We start from the raw sequence: 6,000 nt of genomic DNA on the forward strand, positions 1-6,000 counted from the left end.
AAATCCTACCGAGTGGAGAGCAACCCTCTCACTCGGGGGCTTAGCTGCAGTCCAAGCACTCGCCTAAGTTATAAAAATCCTACCGAGTGAAGAGCGACCCTCTCACTCGGGGGCTTAGCTGCAGTCCAAGCACTCGCCTAAGTTATAAAAATCCTACCGAGTGAAGAGCGACCCTCTCACTCGGGGGCTTAGCTGCAGTCCAAGCACTCGCCTAAGTTATCAAAATCCTACCGAGTGGTAAGCCAGACTTTCACTCGGAGGCTTAGCTGCAGCCCTATGCTCGCCTAAGTTATAAAAATCCTGCCGAGTGAAGAGTAAACCTCTCACTCGGGGGCTTGGCTGCAGCCCAGTGCTCGCCTAAGTGGACTAAAGAATAAGTCGATTGCAGTAAGGGCGCCTTGCTTTGAACCTGCAAAAGACATTTTGAGCCAAAGGCAATCATATTCAAGCACCAAATTCAAGTTTGAATCGGTATCTAAAGGAACCGAAAGTGCTCAGGCGATTAAGCCTGTTAAGGTTTATCGGTTACAATTCCACTCGGCATACCGAGGCAAATTCAAAACGTCCATCCAGAAGAAGTTTTTTACCCCTCCTATGGAGGGCTGGAAGGTGCAACAAATTCATCAAGGTCAATTCCGTCGGCGATCTGAGTGACAGCTGCAAGAAAAGTTTCCATAAAGGACCTGAAGTCGTGCTTCTTGGTATTGGCCACCCGAAGGGCCGCCAGCTTCTCTTCTCGCGCATCTTTACAGTGGACTCGGGCCAGACACAGAGCAACATCTGCACCACACCGAGCCGAGGACTTCTTCAATTCCTGCACTCGACCAGGGATCGTGTTCAAGCGGGCCATCAGCGACTCAAGGTCATTCTGAAGTGTCTCCTCAGGCCAGAGCGTCGAGTCGATGCGAGATGTGGCGGCCTTCAGCCTTGCGAGATAGTCCACGACAGCTGCAACACGGGACTCTAGTCGGAAAACTTCCATGGCAACTTCGTCGTTCACCGGAGAATTGACGGGGTCGAGGTTTGGCTCCAGCCGGCTAGTTTCTTCTTCAAAGTTTTGACAAAATTCTGCAAGGGTGATCACTAAGTCAAAAGAATGGTCGAATGGAAAAACCACAATTGGAAATGTGTGCCAAGCATAAAGGTTTACCTTCAAGCATAAGAAACAGCCTCTTGGCAAGACCACTCAGGAAGGCCTCCAGATCGTTTTTCTTCCCAATCAACTTATTGACTTGGTCGGTCAGGGCAGCTTTATCAGTTTTTAGTCGACTGACCTCCTTGTTGGCGATCCCAAGAGCAGCTTTCAGATTGGTATTGTCTTGTTCAAGCTTGGTGACTGAAGCTAACTTCTCGTCAGCAAGCTTGATCTTCTCAGCTAGTTCGAGGTCTTTCTTCTGCTGGGCCTCCCTTACCTTACCTACAAGTTACAGCAAGATCAGATTTTGAAACAAGCAAGGAGAAAAGCAGTCGTCAGGATCTCACCAAACATACCTTCGGTATCCTCCTTTGCCTTCGTCAGCTTCTCCTAAACCAGCTTCAGGCTCAGCTCGAGTTGAGTATGCTTGTTTTCCAGCTCAGAATAGCGAGCCACAAGATCACAAGAGTTCTGCGAAGAACCAATCGACTAAACGTCAAATATAATTCACTTCCGAGTGAAAAAGGGAAAAACACACGTTTCTAAGACTACAGCCGAATACAAGCATTCGACCGTAGTCTCGGGGACTACACCCAGTGGGTGCACTCAGCGTGCCCCCACTAATCCTGTTGAAGACAAAGTCGACCAGTCGACCTCAAAAAAAAAACGAGATGTATTCTTTAAGACTGTGATCAACTGCAAGCAGTCGACCACAGTCTCGGGGACTACACCCAGTGGGTGCACTCAGCGTGCCCCCACTGGTTCGTGAAATCCAGTCGACATAGTCGACTGACAGAAAGATTGACATCATAGAGCCTAAGGCCGACTGCCAGCAGTCGACCTTAGCCTTGGGGACTACACCCAGTGGGTGCACTCAGCGTGCCCCCACCGGTTTGTGAAATCCAGTCGACATTGTCGACTGACAGAAAGTTTGACATCATAAAGCCTAAGGCCGACCGCCAGCAGTCGACCTTAGCCTTGGGGACTACACCCAGCGGGTGCACTCAGCGTGCCCCCGCTTACACGGAGTTAAATCGACAACACCCAGTGGGTGACTACTATAAATTCCGGAAAGGAAAAGTTTTTGGCAGCATATACAACAGAACAAACTGTGGTCGACTGACCTGCACATTGCTTTGAAGGGCAGAACTGGTGTCATAAGCTGCCTGGTTCGCATCCCGGATGGTCTTCAACTGCTCCATCATGATTCCCGCCTGGCGTATTGCCTCCTTCGCCGCGCCGGCTTGGTCCTCCGGGACATGGTGCGTCGTGAAGAGGGAGGGCTGCTGAGCACTTGTCAATGGATCTGCGAAGGACACCGTGTGTCGAGTGGTGTTCTCTTCCTCCGCAATCAGAATCTCAGGCGCCGTCACATCCTGGGGCACCTTACTGGCGGACGCTTTCCTGCTCCTTCTGCGCGTCGGTGGTTCTTCATCCTCATCGTCATCAGGGAGATTGATAACAGTATTGGGTGGAGCTACGAAGAAGAATCAGGATCAGAGATCGCGAGTCAGTCGACTGAGAACAGAATCAGGATCAGAGATCGCGAGTCAGTCGACTAAGAATGGAATCAGGATCAGAGGTCGCGAGTCAGTCGACTAAGAACGGCGTTAAGAATACAGTACCTGGGTTCGAAGTTGCTGCGTCCTCCATCTCATGGTCATCAGCCCGGGCTGAGGTTTCAGAAGTAGCGGCACTGCAACTCCAAAGGATCAGTCGACTAAATTTCAGCGTCGACCAGAGACAAAGTTCGCACAAAATAAGAAGACTCAAGCAGCACGATTACCCTGATATGGTGGGGATGGACACCTTCATCTTCGGCAGGAGCTTGATCGGCTTCGATGAGGCCGCCCTGGGCTGCTTCGGCGCCTTTTCAGTCGGCACCGGGGAGGTGGTCCGAGGACGCTTGGTCGACTGAGTGGCGGTCGCAACCCCCTTACCACGTTCAGTCGAAGGATCGTGGACAAGCTTCGACCGCCTTTCCGAGCGTGGTGGTACGACCTCCTCCTCCTCTTCCTCCTCGTCTTCAACGTCATCTTCATCACCATCATCATCATCATCGTCGTCGTCAGCCTCTGCAACGTCCGAGTCCCATTCCTCCTCTTCCTGGCTCTCGCCTCCGCTCGCCTCACCCTCCTCAGTTGGAGCTTGTGCCCCATTGGGCATCGAGTACAGCTCGGTGAGAGCCTAACAGATATCAAGGCAAGGATAAGTCGACCAGTCGACAGGATAAACAGAAATGAATGCGACAAGAACGCAGTGGAGAGCAGAGCAAATGTACCTTGTTTGGATCGCTGTTGTGGTCGAGTGGAGGAATCCTTCTGGCTCCGCGTGGGTTATCCTTATTTCCGGTAACGGCTACCATCCATCTCTCCAGAGTGACATCGTCGACTGCTTCTGGATGGACTCGAGTCTCGTCTTCAGTCCCACAGTACAACCACATGCAGTGACTCCGGAACTGAAGGGGCTGGATGCGACGCCTGAGGAAGACCTCCAGGAGGTCCATGCCCGTCACTCCCTCCCGGACCAACTGCACCACGCACTCCATCAACATCTTTACGTCAGCTTTCTCCTCCGGAATCAACTTCAGAGGGGAGGGCTTGTTCACTCGGCCCATGGTAAACGGAGGGAGTCCACTCGACTGCCCTGGCGTCGACTGGACCTGGCAGTAGAACCAAGTCGACTGCCAGCCTCTTACGGACTCAGGAAAGGTCATGGGCGGGAAGGTGCTCTTGTTCCTCACTTGGATGCCCAGACCCCCGCACATTTGGACGACTCGGGTCTTTTCATCGCCTGGGCTCGCCTTCTTCACGGTCTGAGAGCGACACGTGAATATATGCTTGAACAAACCCCAGTGCGGTCTACAGCCCAGGAAACCCTCACACATGGGCACAAATGCGGCAAGATAGGCGATAGAGTTTGGGGTAAAGTGGTGGAGCTGCGCTCCGAAGAAATTCAAGAAGCCACGGAAGAAAACACTCGGCGGCAAGGAAAATCCACGATCAACATGGGTGGCCAAGAGCACACACTCACCCTCTTCTGGCTGGGGCTGCCACTCTTTCCCCGGAAGCCTCGCAGCTCCATGAGGGATCAAGCCCTCGTTGGCCATGTCGAGGAGGTCATTCTCTGTGATGGTCGACTGGATCCAGTCTCCTTGGACCCAGCCCTTCGGCAGGCGGGATCTGGACGAGGACCCGCCGTGGCTGGTGGATCTTCCCTTTGCCTTCTCCGGCGCCGACGCCTTCTTCGCACGTTCTAGCGCCGCTGTCTTCTCCTTGGCCATGGTTGCCGGCGAGATGCGCGAAGGGAAGTTGTGCGGGGGCGAGAGCGAGCGCGCTGGGCGGGGACGAAGGGAGCAGAGAGAGGGAAAGAATGCTGAGGCGCAGCACAGAAATCCTCGCCGGGCGCATTTATAAGGTCCCTTCCGAGTGGATGACAGGTGGGCCCGGTCGATCTAATCATATCCGGGAGCAGTTATGCAGACGGGATACGTGGTGAAGAAAGCGGCGCGGAGATCGAGGCGTCTATGTCCCGTCCCATCCGAACGCCGCAGCCCGCTCCACTTCGCGCGCGTCCCCAAATTTCGCATCCCGCGGAATCCGCGAACGGCAGATCAGTCTGTCAGACGCGGAGTTTCCCGCGATCCGTCGCTCGGGGATCGCCGAAGCCCGAAAGATCACTCGACGCAAGAAGAGAATGGATCGAGTCGACTGAAGACAAGTTGCTCACTGTCGACGAAGAGATTCTTTGGTCCAGAACAACGCACGACCAGAGCGCAAAGGTTAATCGGAAACGACATCAACTCCTTCCTGACTCGAAGCCTCAATCCATTCGGGGGCTAATGATGGGGTCATGTACCTAGGGTAGGGTCATGAACCTGATCTAAGTACCTTACCCAAAGACATCCTTAGAAGAGGTCGCCTTCCAGTCGACCAACGAGGGACTCACTCGACTGACCTGAAGGACTCGACCACGAAGACTCACTCGACCACCAGAAGGTCAAGAGGCACTCTGCACTGCAACGGCCTGTAATTAAGTAGGCTTTATGATAGTAAAGGCACTTTATGTGGGGCGTTACCAGTAACGCCCCAGACTTAACTCACCTTAAACCCTCTCCTACGTGGGCTGGCTGGGGTCCTGGCGCACTCTATATAAGCCACCCCCCTCCACAGGCAGAAGGGTTCGGCACCTTGTAACTCATATACTCATAATCCACTCGACCGCCTCCGGGCTCCGAGACGTAGGGCTATTACTTCCTCCGAGAAGGGCCTGAACTCGTACATCCTTTGTGTTTACAACCTCTCCATAGCTAGGACCTTGCCTCTCCATACCTACCCCCACTCTACTGTCAGGCTTAGAACCACGACAGCGGTAGCCTAAGAAAAGCGGTGGCGGTGGCCTAACGGCGGCCGCGACGACTAGGTTAGGTGCGCGGTGGTGGCTCTCGAAGTAGGCGAAGAACCCGACAACATGACGAAGACCGACACAGACGGTGGCATTCCCGCGCCAAAGGATGCGGGCCGGCACATACCACATGAAGTCAACACGCGAAGACGACGGAGTGGATGGCGGGCCGTGGTGCAAAGGCCCGAAGGGGGGACACAACAACAGCAGGCGGGTCGAGGCGACGGCGGTGACCGTGGGCCGCGACGTTACGACCCAAAGGGGCGGCGCAGCGACATGGCGCAGGTCAGTGCAACCACGGGGATGGCCTCGGGTGGTGACGGAGACCGCGTGCCACGCTCGCTACGACCCGATGGGGCGACGCAATGGCAGCGCAAGGGTCGGTGCAACCACAGAAACGGCATAGATAGGACGGCCTCGGGACGGCAGTAGATCGCGGGTCGCGATACTATGGTCTGAAG

This window comes from Triticum aestivum, chromosome 1B, assembly GCF_018294505.1.
Source record: "Triticum aestivum cultivar Chinese Spring chromosome 1B, IWGSC CS RefSeq v2.1, whole genome shotgun sequence".
Taxonomy (NCBI): domain Eukaryota; kingdom Viridiplantae; phylum Streptophyta; class Magnoliopsida; order Poales; family Poaceae; genus Triticum; species Triticum aestivum.